Source organism: Sus scrofa, chromosome 11 (assembly GCF_000003025.6).
Source record: "Sus scrofa isolate TJ Tabasco breed Duroc chromosome 11, Sscrofa11.1, whole genome shotgun sequence".
NCBI classification, from domain to species: domain Eukaryota; kingdom Metazoa; phylum Chordata; class Mammalia; order Artiodactyla; family Suidae; genus Sus; species Sus scrofa.
The window spans coordinates 4,880,538-4,900,358 of NC_010453.5; the positions used below are offsets into that span (position 1 = coordinate 4,880,538).

General features: G+C 49.2%; 1 pseudogene; it reads left to right on the top strand.

Moving 5' to 3' along the window:
- Positions 4,471 to 4,990, top strand: LOC100523917 (annotated as a pseudogene).

Here is a 19,821-nt window from a genome sequence, read left to right on the forward strand (position 1 = left end):
TGCACCTGGTCTCTTCCAGGCTGCTTTGAGGTCACCGCAGGCCCCGAGCCTGCAGGCCGCTGTGCCAGCCCCTGCCCCCCTTGCCGCTTCTCGGGCAAGACGTTGCTCAGTGGCACAGCGGGAATCTGTGATCGGGACTCAATGAAGCCACCTGGTTGGGTACTTGCAAATCCAGCGGGACGCTTCGCTTTACTCTCAAATAGCTTCTCAAATCACGCATTACCTGTTTCATTCCAGACGAGGAGACTAGTTCAGCTTTAAGTACCTCCTTGAGAGCAAAGACCACGTTTCCGTTTCCTCATCAAATCCATGGCGTCGAGCAAAGTAGGTACTAACTGAAAACAGCCAAGTGGTAAACCCAGAAAACACTAGATGTGACTCAAAGGCCAAGGTTAGTATTTGCATGTTGGCCTTTTCCAAGTTGAGAAGAATCAGAGATTCATTTTATCCTGCCGCAAATACTCCTTAATAGCAGGATGTGCTTGTTTGGTGTAGATCTAGAGGTAAGAGTGACCAGCTCGGTACTTGGGAACTGCTCGCCTTGGTAAGTTACCTGCTGGCCGCCAGGCACTGTTCTGAGCCCTCGAGTTGCATCAAGTCATTTAATCTTCAGGAAAACCCAATCAACCCTATTTCACAGATGAGGGAACTGAAGCCTGGACAAGTTACATAATTTGCCCAGGGTCATACAGATGACAGCAGAGTCAGGAATGAAAACCCAGGCAGCCTCGTGTCAGAGTTGGCGCCCTTGATGCTGAGCATCACTTACAAAGTGAGTGAACCAGTGGAGTTACCAGTCTCTGAAGATATTAAGTGAAACGGGTGAAACTGATAGAAGAGTTTGATACCCAACTTAAGGCTTAAAGCTTGGTAAGATCAAGTCCTCACTGGTAACTAGAGCTACCTGCCACTATGCCTTTTGCAGCCCCTCTTTGAAGGTGCGTGTGGCCACAGTAGATCTGGGCAGTTTTCTCGATGGCCGTCGTCAGATACCAGCTGTTGCTGGAAGGCGAGGGAGGAGCAGAATAGAGTGAGCACAGCAGCCGTGCCTTCAGAGAGAGAAGCAGCAGCATTTTATCCCTTCTCTTGAACTCTGCTTTGACCTCCGGCTGACATGAGATGGGGCGTTTTGGGCTCAGCTCCAGTGGGGGCAGGCATGGAAGCCCCTTGAATAAAATGATAGTCAAGCAGGCAGCTGGCTCTTTGGGGACCCCTTCCTGTGTTTATGGCCTCCGCTTGCTAAGGCACCCTTCTTGCTTTGGGGGTGTGGTAACAATCTGACGGGGTCACCAAGCCCCTGTGAGCGCTGGAACGTGTGGACTCTGAAGTGTACGGTGCGCTCCCCGTTGTAACTGTTTCTACCCGTAAAGAGCCCCACGTGTGAAAGCGCAGCTCGTTATGACTCAAATCCTGGTGACTCGAAAACTTAGACGTTTTCCACCACAGGGCGACTTCGGTGTTCGGCTTCCTCGTTGGCCCCCAGTGACCCACCTCCCCACACAATGCCCCTGTCTATGCTTTGCTCTGGCGAAGGAGTAAAGGGCATATTCCGCCTCCTCTCTCCCCACTGGTGCAGAGGGAGGCCTGGGAGTCAGTTGCTTGGCTCGGGTCACTGAGACTCAAAACACCTGTCCTCTTAAAAAGACAAAAAGCCAAAAACCTGTCCCATAAAGTGTTCTTCTGGGTGATTTCTTTCTTTTGTTTTGTCTTTTTGTCTTTTTGCTATTTCTTGGGCTGCTCCCGCAGCATATGGAGGTTCCCAGGCTAGGGGTTGAATCGGAGCTGTAGCCACCGGCCTACGCCAGAGCCACAGCAACGCGGGATCCGAGCCGAGTCTGCAACGTACACCACAGCTCACGGCAACGCCGGATCGTTAACCCACTGAGCAAGGGCAGGGACCGAACCCGCAACCTCATGGTTCCTAGTCGGATTCGTTAACCACTGCGCCACGACGGGAACTCCTGGGTGATTTCTTCAAAAGTTGTTAACACTGGGCTGTGTCTCCATGATGCCGCAGGGACAGCCACAAATTAGAAGCTAATCTGATAATCCTGCAGTGTGATAACGAGCATTTATTTTGAAGTCCTCTGTGGGGTCAGATTCTCCGCATATTTTTTGAGCTGTTGCTCATGGGTTGCAGCTGGTTTATATACCCCTCCCCTTCCTCCATTAGACTGTAAACTCCCACCGGGACCCTTGCACTGAACAGAAGGATGGGCGTCTATTCCGTGGGAGAGCCTACACGGGGCAGACTGAATCCAGGGACGGCGTTGTCTTAACTGGCCACGGCGCTCTCATCACAGCGCTGTCTAATAACCCAGAGGGTCCATTCTCCTGAGCGTACGTTTATGAACTGGTTGAAAGGGATCAAGAAGCAAGGGGTGCCCGGGGCTGTGGCTGACTGCGGGGTAACCTCAGAACCTCCGCAGGATGCTCTCGGCCCAATAGCTCATGGTCGTTGTCGTGTCTCCTATCATAAGGCATGAAAGCTGGAAGCCTTCCCACAGAATCTACCATCATCCCCAGGCAGAACGGGGATTAATCCATTCTAAGCATGTTAAAAAAAAAAAAAAAAAAAAAAAAAAAGCAATCAAAACAAAAAGACAGCTTTTTTTTTTTTTTTTTTTTTTTTTTAAAAAAAAAAAAGGAAATTTCAGGCAAGGAGATGAAAGCCTGTATCAGCAGCTGTCTCAGTGTTCCCGGCAACTGAGAGAATCTTAAATGACCTAAATCCATCATGCGCCTGCTTCTCTGGGTTCCTCAGAAGAGCTGGAGCATCTGGGGACCACATCTGTGTTAAAACCCTTCACGGGCTCTCAGACTATGCTTCAATTTCCTTATCATGCGTAAAACTTCCCATCACATTAGACTCCAGAGGAAATGTGTATCAAAAATGATGGCACCGATTATTATAACAGGGTGGCGGTTGGGAATGAGCAAAGCAAATTTGTCTGAGATGAATGGCATTGTGACGAGTTTCTTTTAAAAGCTCTCATGTCTGCTAAGTAACAGAATATTTATGTATGGAAGGGCCATTGATCTTCTGTGAAAAGTCTCTTGTGCAACCGAATGAAGCAGAAAATAGGTTCGAAAGTCTCCTTTGGAAAAACAACAGGGCCATATGTTTCCCTTTCAAAGATGTTAAGTTTGGGGTGATTCAGTGAACTTTGGTCATTTCTGAAACACAGTGAAAACCATTTTCGTTACCATCGTAAGACGTCATGCAGCCATACGAGGGGCTGGAGGAATCATTATGGAACGTGCACCGTTGGATTCAGTGTGAGTCAGAGCAAAGCAGGACCAATAATTGCGTATTTTACACTCAAGTTGTAAACACGCATATGAGATCTGGTTACAAGGCTCTTTAAGGAAGGCAGGACTGACAGCAAATACAGTGCTAGTGATGAAACAGACCTGTGCTCTGTTTCCCATCTTTGAGGAAAATGGAACTAAAAGCAAATCATTCCCTCCTGGAAGCTTCCTCAGATGGGGAGTTTTACATGTTTGCTGTAGGGGAAACTCTTTCCAAGGTACGTTTCTGTCCTTGTCGGGTTGCTTCCCCCTGGAAGTTGCTAGGTTCCACCGCAAAGATTTTAAAGGCTGTTTTGCTGGCAGCCTGGGCTGCATCCATGACCTTACCCAAGGCGAATTGAAAGCTCTGTTTTTCTTCTTTCTTTCTTTCTTTCTTTCTTTTTTTTTTTTTTTTTTGCAACAGTAAATCTACCAATTTTACAGTCAGTTGAACAGCAATAGAAGAATTTGTTTAAAGTCTGCCTTCACAAAGAAAACCTGAACTGCAGTGGCTTGAATGCCTGAAGCTGCAGCGTGGTAGTGGCGGGGCAGACACTCTTACAGCTTGCTCGAGGCCACTGTCACCTGCTTCTCCGCACAGGTGCTGACCTCACGGTCGGTCTGGGGCCTCCTGACGGGGAGCAGGAAGGCTGGGCTTTTGTGTGTGACAGAGGACGCTTTTCCAAGGACGGGGCCGTTCTCTCCAGCAGCCTCAGGAAGCAGAAGAAAAAAGGTTAAGGGTTACCACGAGGGTCAGAATGGGTTAAATTGAGTTAACGTCGGAGGTTATAGCTTTTAACAAGAGCTTCAAGAAAACTTATTTGAAAATGCAATTTGTTTCTTCTTTGTCAACCATTATTTTTTTTTTATCCCATTGATAGTGACAGCTTAACAAAGTTTTTATATGCTGGAGGTTTTCATCCTTTAGAGGATAAAGAACTGGGTTCCTAAAAAGAGATGCAGGTGGAGAACTTTATAAAGCTTCCATAACTTTCAGATTGAGAGCTTTAAAATAGACTCCCTGCTTGGCTAAGTCAAAAATAATCTGTGAGGGGTATTTCAGAAAATCTCTATTAGAAAGGGAGGGCTGCTTCGGCAATCGGATGAGGAGGCTCTAATTTCTAGAAGCTTCTTTGTATTTCCTTTCAACAGTTCTGGTACAGTCTTTCCAGTTGTTACTCAAAATGACCAGACTCCTCCTCTTATATTTCCTCACGTGTACTTCTTCATGTTTAGGCAAAATGAGTGGTTTATTGTATTTCTAGGTGAGCAGAAAAGTCGGCCCCAGGTTTTCTGCCTCCGCTGCCGCCATGGCACCTGTGAAAACGATTGTGGCGAAGGGGGAAGGGGGGCAAAAAAGAAGCCGAGTCTCAGGTTTAGTCTTAATGGCACACACTTGGTGGAAGATGGCATCGTGGACGCTGCCGCATTTTGAACGGTTTCTTCAGGAAAGAATCAAAGTGAATGGAAAAGCTGGGACTCTTGGAGGAGGGGGCTAACAATCGAAAGAAGCAAAAGCAAGATTGCCGTGACTTCTGAGGTTTCTCTTCCCAGGAGGTGTGTGGGATATCTCACCAAAACATACTTGGACAAGAATAGCCTACATGACTGGTTACATGTCAGTGCTAACAGCAAAGGGAGTTATGAGTGACGCTACCTCCAGATTCATCAAGATGAAGAGGAGGAAGACGAGGGTTAAAACAGTTAAATGTAGGACTTCCCGTCGTGGCGCAGTGGTTAACGAATCCAACTAGGAACCATGAGGTTGCAGGTTCGATCCCCTCCGGTGTTGCCGTGAGCTGTGGTGTAGGTCGCAGACGTGGCTCGGATCCGGAGTTGCTGTGGTGTAGGCTGGCAGCTACAACTCCAATTAGACCTCTAGCCTGAGAACCTCCGTATGCCGAGGGAGCGGTCCTAGAAATGGCAAAAAGACAAAAAAAAGAAAAAAGAAAAGGAAAAAGATGGCCACAGCTTCGGTACATGCCCTTTATACTGGCGTCTCTCTTTAGTCGGTGTTTGTCATTCAAGGACTGGCTGCTGCACAAATTGGTCTATCAAAGGAGAGTTTGAAACCCACCCCTTTCAACAGGTGTGATCGCCCAGGACTGAGGATGAGTGTCCCGCATGACACACACACCTCACGTATTATGAACCCGCATTACTGCCATTAACAAGAGGCCAGACTTTTGTTTGTCTTTTCACCTTTTCTGGGGCCACTCCCGCAGCATATGGAGGTTCCCAGGCTAGGGGTCGAATCGGAGCTGTAGCCGCCGGCCCACACCACAGCCACAGCAACATGGGATTTGAGCCGCATCTGTGACCCACACCACAGCTCGGGGCAACGCCGGATCCTTAACCCACTGAGCGAGGTCAGGGATCGAACCCGCAACCTCATGGTTCCTAGTCGGATTCATTAACCACTGAGCCACGACGGGAACTCCGAGGCTGAATGTTTTAAAATGCTGAGCTTGGGTTTCTGGAGCTTCGAATTCTATCTGATGCTCAGCAGGTAAATGGAACCTGCGTATCCAGGTGCGGTTCTGTAATATGCGTTTGATAGCCTGATGGTTTCCGGTGTGGTGAGGCCTACTTTAATTATTATTTGGGAAATTAGATTTTTTTGGATAAGAGAATCTTCCAGATGCCTGAGCTTACCTCTCAAGTGAACACAAAACTTCTTACTTAGCATTTTGAAGACAAGTATTTTCTACAATGTATTCCAAATGTTCTTGCTTTCTGAAACGGGGTGTGATGAATACCGTTTTTAAGAATGAGAGTATCGGAGTTCCCACCATGGCTCAGCAGAAACAAATCTGACTAGGAACCATGAGGTTGCAGGTTCGATCCCTGGCCCCGCTCAGTGGGTTAAGGATCGGGCATTGTCATGAGCTGTGGTATAGATCGCAGATGCGGCTCAGATCTGGCATGGCTGTGGCCAGCGGCCACAGCTCAGATTCGACTCCTAGCCTGGGAACCTCCATGTGCCATGGGTGTGGCCCTAAAAACAAAAAAAATAATGGGACTATCAGGACTACGCACTATCACAGGTGGCATCTAAAACAGTCACGTTGTACTCAATGTCACTACACTGTGTGGCCCCAACTGTCATGATTTTTGAATTTGTTATTCTCCTTTTTATAGATTTTCTTACTCCTCTCTTGCCATTATATTGCTTGCTACCCCTTGCTGCTATAGCTTTAATAGTTCCCTCTGCCTCCTAAAGTTCTGCTCAGGGTCAAGTTCAGTCTCACCTGGCCTAATGCAGGCGTGGCTTAAGGGGTCCTGTATCTTTCCATCCCATCTATTCCACATCAGCTTACACCCAGCGGCCAGGATAACTTTGCTTCCATGAAGCTCCATTCACACCATTGCCTTGCTGGCAGAACGTTTTCCACAGCCTGCCTGCCTGCCAGATGGGCTTGTAATGCTGCACTCCAGCATCCATCGCCCTCCGAGGGGCATCTGTAGCCTGTGGTAGCTGACAAGTCACTTTGCCTGCTCTGCCCAGGCTGCTTTCACAGTCTTTGCTCCTGGACACCCCCCGAGAGGGGAGCTGAACCTGCCCCTGTGACCTCTCTTGTTCATAGCCGGTGGGACCAGGGCAGAAGCCCGACACAGGAAACCAGTCGACACGCTGAGACAGTCTGCAGAGTCAAACTGGGAGATTCCTTGGGTGTCAGAGGGTACGTAGGACAGATACTAATTGAATTCCCATCATCCTCCTCCCCGGGTCTTAGCACACAGCTGCCCAGAGTAGACAGTATGTGTGACCTTCCTTATAGATGGACATGGCTGCATGCTCACCTTCTGGCCAGTGGACTCTGTGTGTGTGTGTGTGTGTGTGTGTACATACATATGTTTATTCCCGATGAGTCCTGGGAAAGTGCTAATTTGTGCCTGTTACCCTGGTACAATTATTAATAGCATCCTCTTTCTTATTAGAGTCCAGTTTTTAATTTTATTATTATTTTACTTTATTTTATTTATTTTGGCCATAACCATGGCATGCAGAAGTTCCCAGGCCTGGGATCAAACCTGCACAGCTAGCGACCTGAGCCACAGCAGTGGCAATGCAGGATCCTTAACTGCTAGGCCACCAGGGACCTCCAAGTGTTCCAGTTTAAGCGACATATCACTCGGCCACCCTAAATAAGTAGCTGTTATGTGCAACTTCCAGAAAGTTCTTGCAGGAGGCGGGTGTGCTCTTCACCCCCTCCTCCTTTCTGCTGGCCCAAAGGTGGACATGACACCTGGAGCGTGTCCTGGAGCATGAGACTGGAAACCGTTGTAAGTGGAACATGGCTCCTGCCGGGGTGGCACCCGGGCCTCCTGATTCCCGACTGTGAGAGAGGAATAAGCAAGCTCTTATGCTGCAGCTGAACCGACTCTTCACCAACATGCACTTCAACTAAAAAGTCTATAAACTTGATTTCACGATACAAGCCAATGCCGCGTGCTCGCTGGAGTTCTCCACGCGGATGAGTTGGTCAACAGAGAAGCAGGACCATGAACTAGACGCGCACAGACGCCAGGCTGTGGGCCCTTGTGAAGATGGGGTGGGAGCCTTCACTCCCGGCCTTCTAACTCCACCTCCTGTGACCCCCGGGCTTTATTTCCCATCTTCGGATAACTCTTAGGTGGAGTTTCTTGCGGTAACTCTCTGTTGATTGGTGGATTTTCTTGCGGTAACTCTCTGTTGATTGGTGGGTTTTCTTGTGGTAACTCTCTGTTGATTGGTGGATTTTCTTGCGGTAACTCTCTGTTGATTGGTGGATTTTCTTGCGGTAACTCTCTGTTGATTGGTGGGTTTTCTTGCGGTAACTCTCTGTTGATTGGTGGAGTTTCTTGCGGTAACTCTCTGTTGATTGGTGGGTTTTCTTGCGGTAACTCTCTGTTAATTGGTGGATTTTCTTGCGGTAACTCTCTGTTGATTGGTGGATTTTCTTAGAGTAACTGTTTTGATTGAATGAGACGTCTTTCCGGCTTGACCGCTCTTCACCCACCTCTGCTGTTCCCCAACCGTGTCTGTGCTCTTCTGCTCTGTTGCTGCTCCACCTCCTGCCTGGAACCCAGCCCAAGTGCCACCTCCTCATGAAGCCTTCTCTGAGCCCAAGCGGATGAGTTTTCCCCTTCTCCCGACGCTGTCACTTTACCCATGCGTGTTCTGCGGCAGTGGCTTTTCTCTGACTGCTAATGTAACATGACTGTTGGCACATCCCGCCCTCTGCAGTGTCAGCGCGTCTAAGGCAGGGGCTGCGCCTTTGCTGATGATGTGGTCCAGGTGGCCGCCCGGGGCCGCATTTCCTTAAGGCACATCGTTGGTTGAACAGTTGTAGGCTGTGAAACACCCAGCTAAGCCCTTTCAAACGGAGTTAGAGATGGCCGACTTTCTCTGAATAAACTCTAGGAGCCCTGGTGCAAGATTTCGTGTCTTCTACAGGTTTTGCTTTCCTCTGCTGCCTTGGAGTTAACAGTACTTAGTGGGAGAGCACTAGGTGTTGCATTGCCGTTTTAGAAGGAAACTTTCTATTCAGGAAGCTCTCTGAGGTTGGCATCTTCTGTTGAAACAAACTTCTAAGTCACATGCCTACTACTGTAGTAATTTACTATTACTGAATTAGAAGCACTGAAAGTCTAAATAGTTGATGAAAAAAATCACAGAGGAAGTCGGTGCCTATAAAGGAGTAACAGCTAGGTCTGTGGATTCTCTTGGATGAATAGGCATGTTCTATAACTGCAACCTACATTCCATATACTCGTAGTAAGAACTGTCAAAGGGTTATCAAATGATCACATATCTGTAACGCTGGGCTGACCCCGCTGCCTTCAAGACAGAGAGTTCACAATGAAGTAGAACACCCAGTCTAACCACTTCTTTAATTCTTTGAACATGAGGGAAGGATTTTTATGACTGCTGTGTTCAAATGTTGTGGTGTTAACGCTCTCAGTAAAAAACAGAAATGCAACAGCAGATCCATGTGTAATTCTTACTGCATCTTTATCACTGTGAGAACATGCGACAGAATGATGGTGACTAATGAAGACAGGATGAGCAGCTCAAGTTTCGATGCCTCGTTATAGGCTCTCACTCACAGCCTTTGACAGTTTCCAGAGCTCCCTTTCACATTCGACCATCAGGTCAGGACATGCCAGTGTGGGTGAGTCTTTTACACTCATACTGGTTTAAGTTGCAAAAATTCCCACCAATTTTACCTACTTTGTTGTTTATAAATTGGAATGGACTTGAAGTTGTGCCTTTTGTAACTGGCCTCTAGCTCACTTGCTTTCTTGAGTTGGGCTGAGATTGCTGCTTAGTTACAGTTGGCACAACATGGGTGGCATCTTACCCCAAACTTGGTTAGGCCCGACCTTGCCTGCTTCCTATTCACCCCAGGTGTGGCCAGGGGGCTCTCAGGAGGGGGACACCTGTTTTCCCAGGCAAAGGTGCTGGCACGGAGGAAGGGCACAGCCAGACTGAGAAACACATTCACACTGTAAATGTGACAGAGTCAGAGAAGGAAACAGGACAGCGGAGATTCTGCCTGGGTAGGAGGTCAGGAGAGCCTGGGGTGGACACTGGACCAGTGAGGCTGAGCAGGAGAACAGACCCAGGGGCAGGTGGCAGGTGAGCTGGTTTGGCTCCTTGGAAACCTGAGAAACATTCTTGTCAGTGAAAGAAGCCAATCATGAAAGAACATGTAAGATTTTTCCATTTATAAGAAATATTTTCAAATGAAAAATATACTGAGACAAAAAGTAGATAATGGTTGCTTAGAGTGGGGGTGGGAATGGGGAATAATTGTAAATAGAAAAGAAGGTTTGGGGAGTTCTTGCTGTGGCTCAGTGGAAATGAACCCGACTAGGATCCATGAGGATGCAGGTTCAATCCCCGGCCTCGCTCAGTGGGTTAGGGATCTGGCATTGCCGTGAGCTGTGGTGTTGGTCACAGACACAGCTCAGATCTGGCATTGCCGTGGCTATGGTGTAGGCTGGCAACTGTGGCTCCAATTTGGACCCCTAGCTTGGGAACCTCCACAGGCCATGGGTGCAGCCCTAAAAGGACCAAAAAAAAAAAAAAAAAAAAAAAAGAAGAAGAAAGAAAAAAGGAAAGATTTTTTTTTGTTTGTTTGTTTTTTTTAACGGTGGTGGAAGGGGTCTAAAGTTAGTTTGCAGTGATGGTTGCACAACTCTATAAATTTACTAAAACTGGTTGAATTGTAGTAGTATGTAAATTTCATGGTATGTATTGGCATTATATCTCAATAAGTCTACTTTCTAAAAGCCAAAGGAAACATCATTGTAATAATACTTAAACCACTTCTAGGAAAATCTTACGATAGAAAAAGACCATCATTTTACCACATTTCTTTTCAGCATTGCGTCTGTTTCATCTCAGTGACCCGTAAAGTGTTCAGTGGGATACTAAATATGAACTACATTTTAACTTTCTTAAAATTATGATTATACAAAAAGAAGCTTGTACTTATGTCAATTTATGTGGTGTTGGATAGAAATGAGTTTATTTTCCCCAGTGAGTCAGAATTCCATGGACTTGAGGGTGCTCGGACTTTATACTTTCACCGTAGCCATTACGACATACAGTTTTAGCAGCATTTTCATGAAGTTTATGCTTAAAAACTATCACAACTTGAAAGTATCATTTAGTTACTGTTGACAGAATATTTTATTATGGAAAATGAAAGTTAAAATACAGCTAAAGTTCTGAGGTGGCCTAGAGGTTAAGGGTCTGGTGTTGTCACTGCTGTGACTCGGGTTTGATCCCTGGTCTGGGAACTTCTGCAGGCCCCAGACTCAGCCAAAAAAAAAAAAAACAAAAAAAAAAAAAACAAAAAAAAACACATTAATTTTGCATCAGAAAATCAGAGTTTGAATCAGGTTCAGTGAGAGATGGTTTATAAATTCAGCTTGTGTGTAAATAAGATTTCTTTTATAAATTAACCTGTATATAAACAGTAACACTTATTATTCCACGAGAACAGAGATGTCTGGTTTTTGCCAATAACTGTCTGAAATACTCTCATGCAGAGTTCCCATCGTGGCTCAATGGAAATGAATCTAACTAGGATCCATGAGGACGCAGGTTCGATCCCTGGCTTCGCTCAGTGGGTTGAGGATATGAATCCGGCATTGCGGTGAGCTGTGGTGTAGCTTGCAGATGGGGCTTGGATCTGGTGTTGCTGTGGCTGTGGCGTAGGCCAGCGGCTGAAGCTCTGATTCAACCCCTAGCCTGGGAACCTCCATATGCCAAAGGTGCGGCTCTAAAAAGTCAAAATAAAATAAAATACTCTGATGAGAGAAGGCCGGGCTAGAGCTGACCCCTCATATTCAGAGTGTTTGAGTGACCAAGGTGCCTGTAGAAGCTGCATCTGGAAGTTAGTCCTACGGAGTCTGCGAGAATCTCCACTGTCTTCAGATTCTTTAGGGAGAGTCTGGTCTCACTGGTTGTAGAGTTTCAGTGGCTGTGTTACTGCGGTGCCCTGAGGAGGCTGTGCCCAAAGGGAGTCAGGCCTCAGAGGACAGGAGCTCAGTGGTCTGGTGAATTGTGTCCCTAATTCCATGACAAAGGACACGTGGGCTTCCTGAGGGGGGCAGCACACACAACCATTAGCAAAGCTGCATATGAAAAATCCGTGCAGGAAGGTCTCTGACCACAGAAGGGACTGTCAGCCAAGCACGGGCAGTGGGATAAAAGGCCAGGGACAAAGGGACTTCACAGGGGTCAGAGGGCCCTGGGAAGTGACTTCCAAGCCCAGCACCTGCAGTGAATGCCCCCTCCCCCCGCCCCCGCCGCTCAGACCAGCGGAGGCCTAGGGGCAGCACTGGGCCTGGTGCTGCACTTACCGGCCATCTCTTGTGCAGCTTCTGCTCCTTTCTGGAAACGACACTGTGACTTGGCCCCAGCCCAGGTGACCCAGCCACATGTCCACGTGGAGAAGGGAGTGAGTGCCAGCAAGTTGGGCTCAGCCAGTAAGGACCACCCGGCATCTCCCATCCTGCTCCTTCTGGCATCTGGGCCTGCTTCTCCAGGGGCCTTGGGCTTTTTCTGCCTCCACCACCAGGGCACCAGGGCAGGTTTCGAGGTGCTCTGTGAATTCCTCTGGGATGCTCCTTTTTGAGGCTGCCGCCTCACAGGCCTTAACTGATGGAGGGTTTCTGTCTTTTTTTTTTTTTTTTTTTTTTTTTGGCTTTTTCTAGCCGCACTTGCAGCATATGGAAGTTCCCAGGCCAGAGATCTAAGGAGCTACAGCTGCCGGCCTACACCACAGCCTCAGCAACGCCCTATCCGAGCCGCATCTGTGACCTACACCACAGCTCACGGCAACACTGGGTCCTCAACCCACTGATTGAGGCCAGGGATCGGACTCGCAACCTCATGGGTTCCTAGTGGTATTTGTTTCCGCTGAGCCATGATGGGAACTCCGCTGTCTTATTTTTAGAAAGAGAATTCTAGGTCAGAAGACTGAGCCTCGACACCCAGGAGTCCTGGCCTGAATTAAGATCTCCTGCAGATCGCACTTGACCCTGGCCTGAAGGCTGAACGGCCTCGGGGCTCTGGTAATAATGATATAACATATGATATATACACATGTATACTGCTTACCGTGTATACCAGCCCCTCTTCTAAACATGTTAACATCTATTGTCTCATTTAGTTCTCATAAAAACTCTCTAATTAAGTACCATTATTGTTCTTATGTATTCTTTCATAAATAAGGAATCTGAGACAAGAGAGGTTAAGTAACTTGCCCGGGGTCTCACAGCTCATCAGCAGTGGAGCCGGGATTAGAACCTAGGAGGTCTGCTTCCAGAGTTCATGCTGCTATCCATGAGAGTTCAAATAATATTGTGCTATGTTATTTATGTAATAATAATACTAATAATAGTAATTTATTGTCAAATCACATATATACCTAGGTCTTACATAAAGTGAGTTATAATCCCAGAGCTTCCTTCACTTCTCAAAAACACTGCTGGGAGGTGACCCTAGAAGTCGTCTGCTAGAAAAGAGTATTTATACTAGTGTATACTTTTCCCCCCAACAATTCTTTGTTTCCCACGTGGAGGACAGAGCCACTGCGAGAGCAGAACCCGGATTTATTTCCTAACTCCACATTTGACCTCCTGTGCATCCTTGAGCGACTGGGTTCCACTCTCTGCACACCTGTGTCTTCGTGCTTAAGATTCGGGTCACATCACAGACGGCCGAGGCTCACACAAGATAGAGGAAAAGCCTTTGGAAACCATCCAGCAATATTGAAATGTAGGGAGTACCCGTCGTGGCGCAGGGGTTAACGAATCAGACTGGGAACCATGAGGTTGTGGGTTCGGTCCCTGGCCTCGCTCAGTGGGTTAAGGATCCGGCGTTGCCGTGAGCTGTGGTGTAAGCAGCTCCGATTAGACCCCTAGTCTGGGAACCTCCGTATGCCGTGGGAGCGGCCCTAGAAAAGACAAAAAGACAAAATATATATATATATGGAAATGTAAGCTATTATTCATCGCCTGATGCCATGTCCCCCCAAAATGCTCGTCTCTGAGAGCCCTCAGACTGCTGCACATAAACGGGGGAGATAAGCTTGGTAAACAAGTAGAACCTGCGGACTAGCAGTACCAGCGTCCCCTGGAAGTTTGTTAGAGAAGCCCTTTCAAGGTCTGTTCTCAGAGGCCGATTGTGGGCCGGAGCCCAGGCGCCTCGCCTGACAAGCCCTGCAGGTGATTTCGATGCGCTCCAAGGTTTGAGAAGCTCTGTTGCAGGGTTTTTTGTTTGTTTTTTAATTCATTCTTCAACAAATATTTATGGACTGTTCTGGAAGGGCCCATCACTAGGTGGGAAGGATAACACAGATGCTTTCCTTAAGCAGAGCAGGTCCCTTTTAATGAGCCCTTTCTCATCCTTCAAGGTGCTGCTCAAATGCCCCCTGGAGGACCCTCCGCCCGGAGCGTAGTGGGACTCCCCGCGGCGATGCCGCGGCTTCACCTGGGCTTCTGCAGCCTTCCTCCCACTCGCTCTTCGCATCCAGTCGGTGCTTCCGGCCCTCCGGCCTCTGCCCTTGAGGCCGGGCCTGCTCCTCCATCATCCTCCCAGGCTCTCAAGCGAAGCCCCCCTGCCCTCCGCGCGGTAAGTCTCGTCTCCATCCTTGGCCTCCTGTCGGCCTCCTCCAGGCACTCTTGCGACGCAGGGTGAGATGTTTCACGTCTGGTTTCCCCCTAAACGGGAAGCCTGCATTGATGATTTCGGGATCCCCAGAGCTTGATAACGTTCAGCAGCAGAAGCCCCCGGAGGGAAGTGACGGAGAGAGGGGGCGGGGAGGTTGGGGAGGGGCCCAAGGGCTCCTGCGCCCCAGGGGGGCCGACCTTGACCTTTTTTCTTTGTGAGCCTTCACCTCTGTTCACCTGTTGTGCAAACAGGATGGCTTGGCATGGAAGGGACTTTTCAAAGCCAGACTCTGGAAACTGACCTGCAAGTGTAATTAAACTGGGTAACTGTTTCTCCGGCATCTGCTCCACGTGAGGCACTGTGGGTGCTGCAGCCCCCACCCTGCCCTCACACTCCCCGGTGGGGGCAGAAAACAAGCACCCCGCTGCCCATCCTGAGCAGAGTGGCCCACGGTTTCACCAGGGCCCGAGACACCGATGGGGAGTGGCTCCCATGGGGAGTGGCCCCCAAGAGGGTGGCCACATGGGTGGTGAAGGACAGGGAGGACCCCAAACAGGGGCATTCCGAGTCCAGGTGGAGAAAGGTCCCGCCAGCCCTCCTGGGAGGGAAGGGGAAGCTGTCTACACCAGCTGTCTACACTGCCGTCCTAATCTGGGTAGGATAGTTTCCCCTGGCGCCGCCTACCCAGCACACATGGGGACTTCAGTCCACAGCGCGGATTCAGCCCTGCGCCCCCAGCCCCTCTGTACCCTCCTGAGGGTGAGTGGGGGCCAAGGACCCTGACGGGCGTTGGGGATAGTAGTTGAGGAAGTGGGTGTTGCCTTTGTGACTGCTGTCACCCGGCAGCTGGGCCCCGGGTCAAGGCAGCAGGGGAAACAGCATCCCTTCCAGAACGCGGCTTCCAGAGTGGGTTTTTGACAGTGGGCCCTTCCAACCCCTGCTTGCTCTGTACGTGGCTGTGGTGGCTGCTGCTGTCCGCTGGGACAAGGACAGACTCCAGGGGGAGCGTGTGATCTCCACGCCAGAAGCGGGGACACCTGGCCTTTCTGGGGGCGGTCTGCCCTCACCCCCAGTGTTTCCCAGTCAGAGGACAGCTGCAGCTGCCGGGCCAAGTGAAATAAACTGGGCTGGGACCTTGACCTTGGCACTTGTGCGCTGTCACCTCGGGCAGACTGCTGACCCTCTGTCTTTCCCACGCCTCTGCAAAGTGAGATGAAGGATTTAGTGTGTCACTGGACCGTCTCCCGTATATGAGAGGTGACAGTATTACCGCTCTCGCAGTTTGGTGATGAAACATTACAGGGAGTGCTGCAGGCTGGGCAGGATCGAGTCTCCGTAAGCTGCGGATGACCCGGCCACTCCAGCAGAACCCTTATCCTCGAATCTGCTCAACCTCGGCCTGGGAGGCGGTGGCGAGGCTGAGAGCGAGGTCCATTCTCTTCCGGGGTCCCTGTCAGCGCCTCTCCCCATCGGACCGCTGTCTCCCCCGCACTCGTCCCCACCCCCTTCTCTCCCTACAATTCTGCTCACAGGGAGAATTTCAGGCCCGTGTCTGGAGAGATGGTTTTCTGATTAGTTGGTGACGTGGAACCCTCTGGAAGACATTCTTAAGCCTTTGCAGATTTCCTAAAGTCACAGCCCTGTGCGAAGTCCCCTGTTCCTTCTGGAAATTCACAGCTGGCAGCCAGGGCTTGGGAGCATCCGCTTTGCGCTGGTGTGGTTCATGTGCCCGCTGTTCTTTTGTTTGGAGGTGGAAGCAGGAGGAGGCTGGGGGGGAGGAGGTGTGGCGTGTGGGGGACACAGTGGGGAGGAGCGAGGGGCTGGGGCCGGTGACAAGATAGAATTATGTTTGCAGCAGCACCGAGGCTCGCTTGAAATATTGACTCCTCTGGGGAGGTCGCAGCCCAGCCTTTGTGGTGCTTTCGGAGGGGCTATTTATACATTTTGGTTTCTGTTTCAAGGTTGCCTCCCTTACGGGTGACACTCTAGCTCTGCGAAGTAGTATTTAAAAAAGAAAGTAGTAATTACTAACTTCATACTCCGAACAAAAGCTTTCACATAAACATTCTACTCCCACTGCTCCGTGCGGGGAAGCTGCAGGCCTCTCCATCTCTAGCTAAAGCAGGCTTCTTGGAATAAATGAAATAAGGACTTCCACGCCCTTGAAGGCCATTGTATCTTGAGTTTTGGGGTCCATATAATGACTTTTCTCCTCATCCTTCACCCATAGCTGGGAGAAGATGGAGATGGAAATGCTTGATTTTTTTTTTTCCTCTTCTTTTTTGCTTTTTAGGGCCGCACCCGTGGCATATGGAGGTTTCCAGGCTCGGGGTTGAATCGGAGCTGTAGCCGCTGGCCTGCACCACAGCCACAGCAAAGCCAGATCCGATCCACATCTGCAACCTACACCACAGCTCATGGCAACACTGGATCCTTGACCTACTGATCGAGGCCAGGGATTGAACCTGCATCCTCATAGTTCCTAGTCGGATTCGTTAACCACTGAGCCATGACGGGAACTCCCAGAAATGCTTGATCTTAAAGCAACCTTTCCTTCTCACACTCCTGAACCTTCTGTCTTCTTCCCCATGCCTTGTTCAGCAATTTGCCAGAAACCTGGAGATTTAATATCAAATTCTCAGGACATGCCCAGTTGTTCTCTGACTGCAGCCGCATAAGAGATCCCAAGTGAGATCAGTGTGAGAACTGCCAAGCTGAGCCCCGATCAGCCCTCAGAACCACAGGAAATTGTGAAAGGCGGGTCATTTGAAGCCGCTAAGTTATGGAATAAGACTAATATTAAGGAAGTGAAAATACGCCTCTTTTAGGAAAGGGAAAAGATAATAGTTATCAAAATCTAAAAAGATATAAATAGCCTTTGAAGCAGAAATCCTACTCCTCTAATAGCCTAAAAAAAAAAGTGTTCAGGAGTTCCCGTCGTGGCACAGTGGTTAACAAATCCGACTAAGAACCATGGGGTTGAAGGTTCGATCCCTGCCCTTGCTCAGTGGGTTGAGGATCTGGCGTTGCCGTGAGCTGTGGTGTAGGTTGCAGACGCGGCTCAGATTCCCGCATTGCTGTGGCTCTGGTGTAGGCCAGTGTCTACAGCTCCGATTAGACCCCTAGCCTGGGAACCTCCACATGCCGTGGGAGTGGCCCTAGAAAAGGCAGAAAGACCAAAAAAAAAAAGTGTTCAACAAGCAAAAAAACTGTGCCTGAAATGTGTTCATTGTAGCATTATTAAAAAACTTACAGGAGTTCCCTTCATGGCTTAGCAGTTAATGAATCCGACCAAGAACCATGAGGCTGCGGGTTCGATCCCTGGCCTCAGTCAGTGGGTTGAGGACCCGGTGTTGCCGTGAGCTGTGGTGTAGGTCACAGATGCGGCTTGGATCCCGCATTGCTGTGGCTGTGATGTAGGCTGGGAGCTGTAGCCCCGATTTGACCCCTAGCCCGGGAACCTCCTTATGCCATGGGTGCGGGCCTAAAAAGGAATAAAAAAAAAAAAAAAAAAAAAAAAAAAAGCACCTTACAAATAATGTGATGCAGCAAAAATTAATGATAGGCTTACTACACTATGATACATCACCACCTGGCATAGTTAATTTGCTCTCTTAAATGATACAACAGAATCACTCTTGTGAAACTTGGGTGGGAACTGGTGCTAAACAAAAACACACACCTATTTGAAGTGTTTATTTCTACTTAAAGATACACAGTTACGTTTATTTGCTGAGGTCCTAGGTATTGTTTTCTTGGGGATTCTTTACTTTGTGAAGCATCAGTGTGGGGAGGGGGCTTTAGGTAACCATGCCTGAGTGATTTTTTTTTTCCTCCCAGTTTTCAGCACTTGTAAAGTGGTCATGCTTCAGTAGCCCCTAAACAAACACTACTCCCCCCCACCCTTTTTTTTTTTTTTTTGGCTTTTTAGGGCCACACCCGCAGCATATGGAAGTTCCCAGGCTAGGGGTCTATGCCATAGCCACAACAACCCAGGATCCGAGCTGCGTCTGCGACCTACACCACAGGTCACAGCAACGCCAGATCCTTAACCCACAGAGCGAGGCCAGGGATCAAACCCGCAACCTCATGGTTCCCAGTCGGATTCATTTCCGCTGCGCCACGATGGGAACGCCTCCCCTTTCTGACATCTAATTCATCACAGGAATCCTGCATGGTCATGCACTGTATCTTTTTAAACTTTTTGGTGAAGGAGGGATATTAGGAGAGTCTAGATTGTCTTTGTGATAAAATAAGGGGAGTCATGATGAAATTGAGAATTTGACTTTGGAGGGTGTTTTTATGTTTCAAAATCAACATTTTTAATGTTTGGAGAAATCCCTACCTTTAAGCCCAATAATGAAAACAAAATTCATTCCACACTGGATTCATGGGCACCCCCATGTGCCAGAGGCTGTTCCAGAAGCTTACGCACAGCAGGGAGGGATGTCACGGGCCCTGCCCAGGCAGGTCAGGACTCGGCTCCCCACGCTGCCTGGTTCCTGCGAGGACACTGAAGCTTGAGGAGGATGAGTAAGCGTCTCCATGTGGGGCCAGCCGGGATCTGCCCTTTCACTGTGCTTCCTGACTTCACGAGTAAGGTCCGTCAGGGAAGCAACGAGGCGTTGGTTCCAAACGTACAGCGTTCTGGAAAAGGCAGCCTCTGGAGGCAGGGGAAGGGGCAGGCTTGCCAGGGGCTGGGGGAGCGGGGAGGCCTGGAGAGAGCAGAGAGCAGGCGTGGCAGTGATGACAGTCGGGGACACCACGATGTGGCCCCACGTCACGGTGCACACGCCAAACCCACTGGATGCCCAACACCAATGCGCACCCTGATGGAACTCTGGGCTCTGGGTGGTGACGAGGCCTGTGTGGTTTCATCGGCGGTAACAAATGCTCCGATTCGGTGGGGGCGCTGACAGTGGGGGAGGCGCTGCCATGTGGGGACAGGGGAGTAGGGATCCTCTGTGCTTTCTGCTCCGTTTTGCTGTGAACCTACCGCTGCTTTAAAAAACAGTCTATTAAGGGAGTTTCCGTTGTGGCTCAGGGGATGAAGAACCTGATTCGTATCCAAGAGGATGTGGCTTCCGTTCCTGGCCTCGCTCAGTGGGTTAAGGATCTGGCATTGCCGTAAGCTGCAGCGTGGGTCGCAGATGTGGCTCGGGTCTGGTGTTGCTGTGGCTGTGGTGCAGGCTGGCAGCTGCAGCTCTGCTTTGACCCCTAGCCTGGGAACCTCCATATGCCGCAGTTATGACCGTAAAAAGAAAAAGAAAAAAGTCTATTTAAAAAACAACAACAACAGTGGAGTTTGAGTAAAATTAACCAACTAATCAAGTTGATGATGATGGCTAAGAATC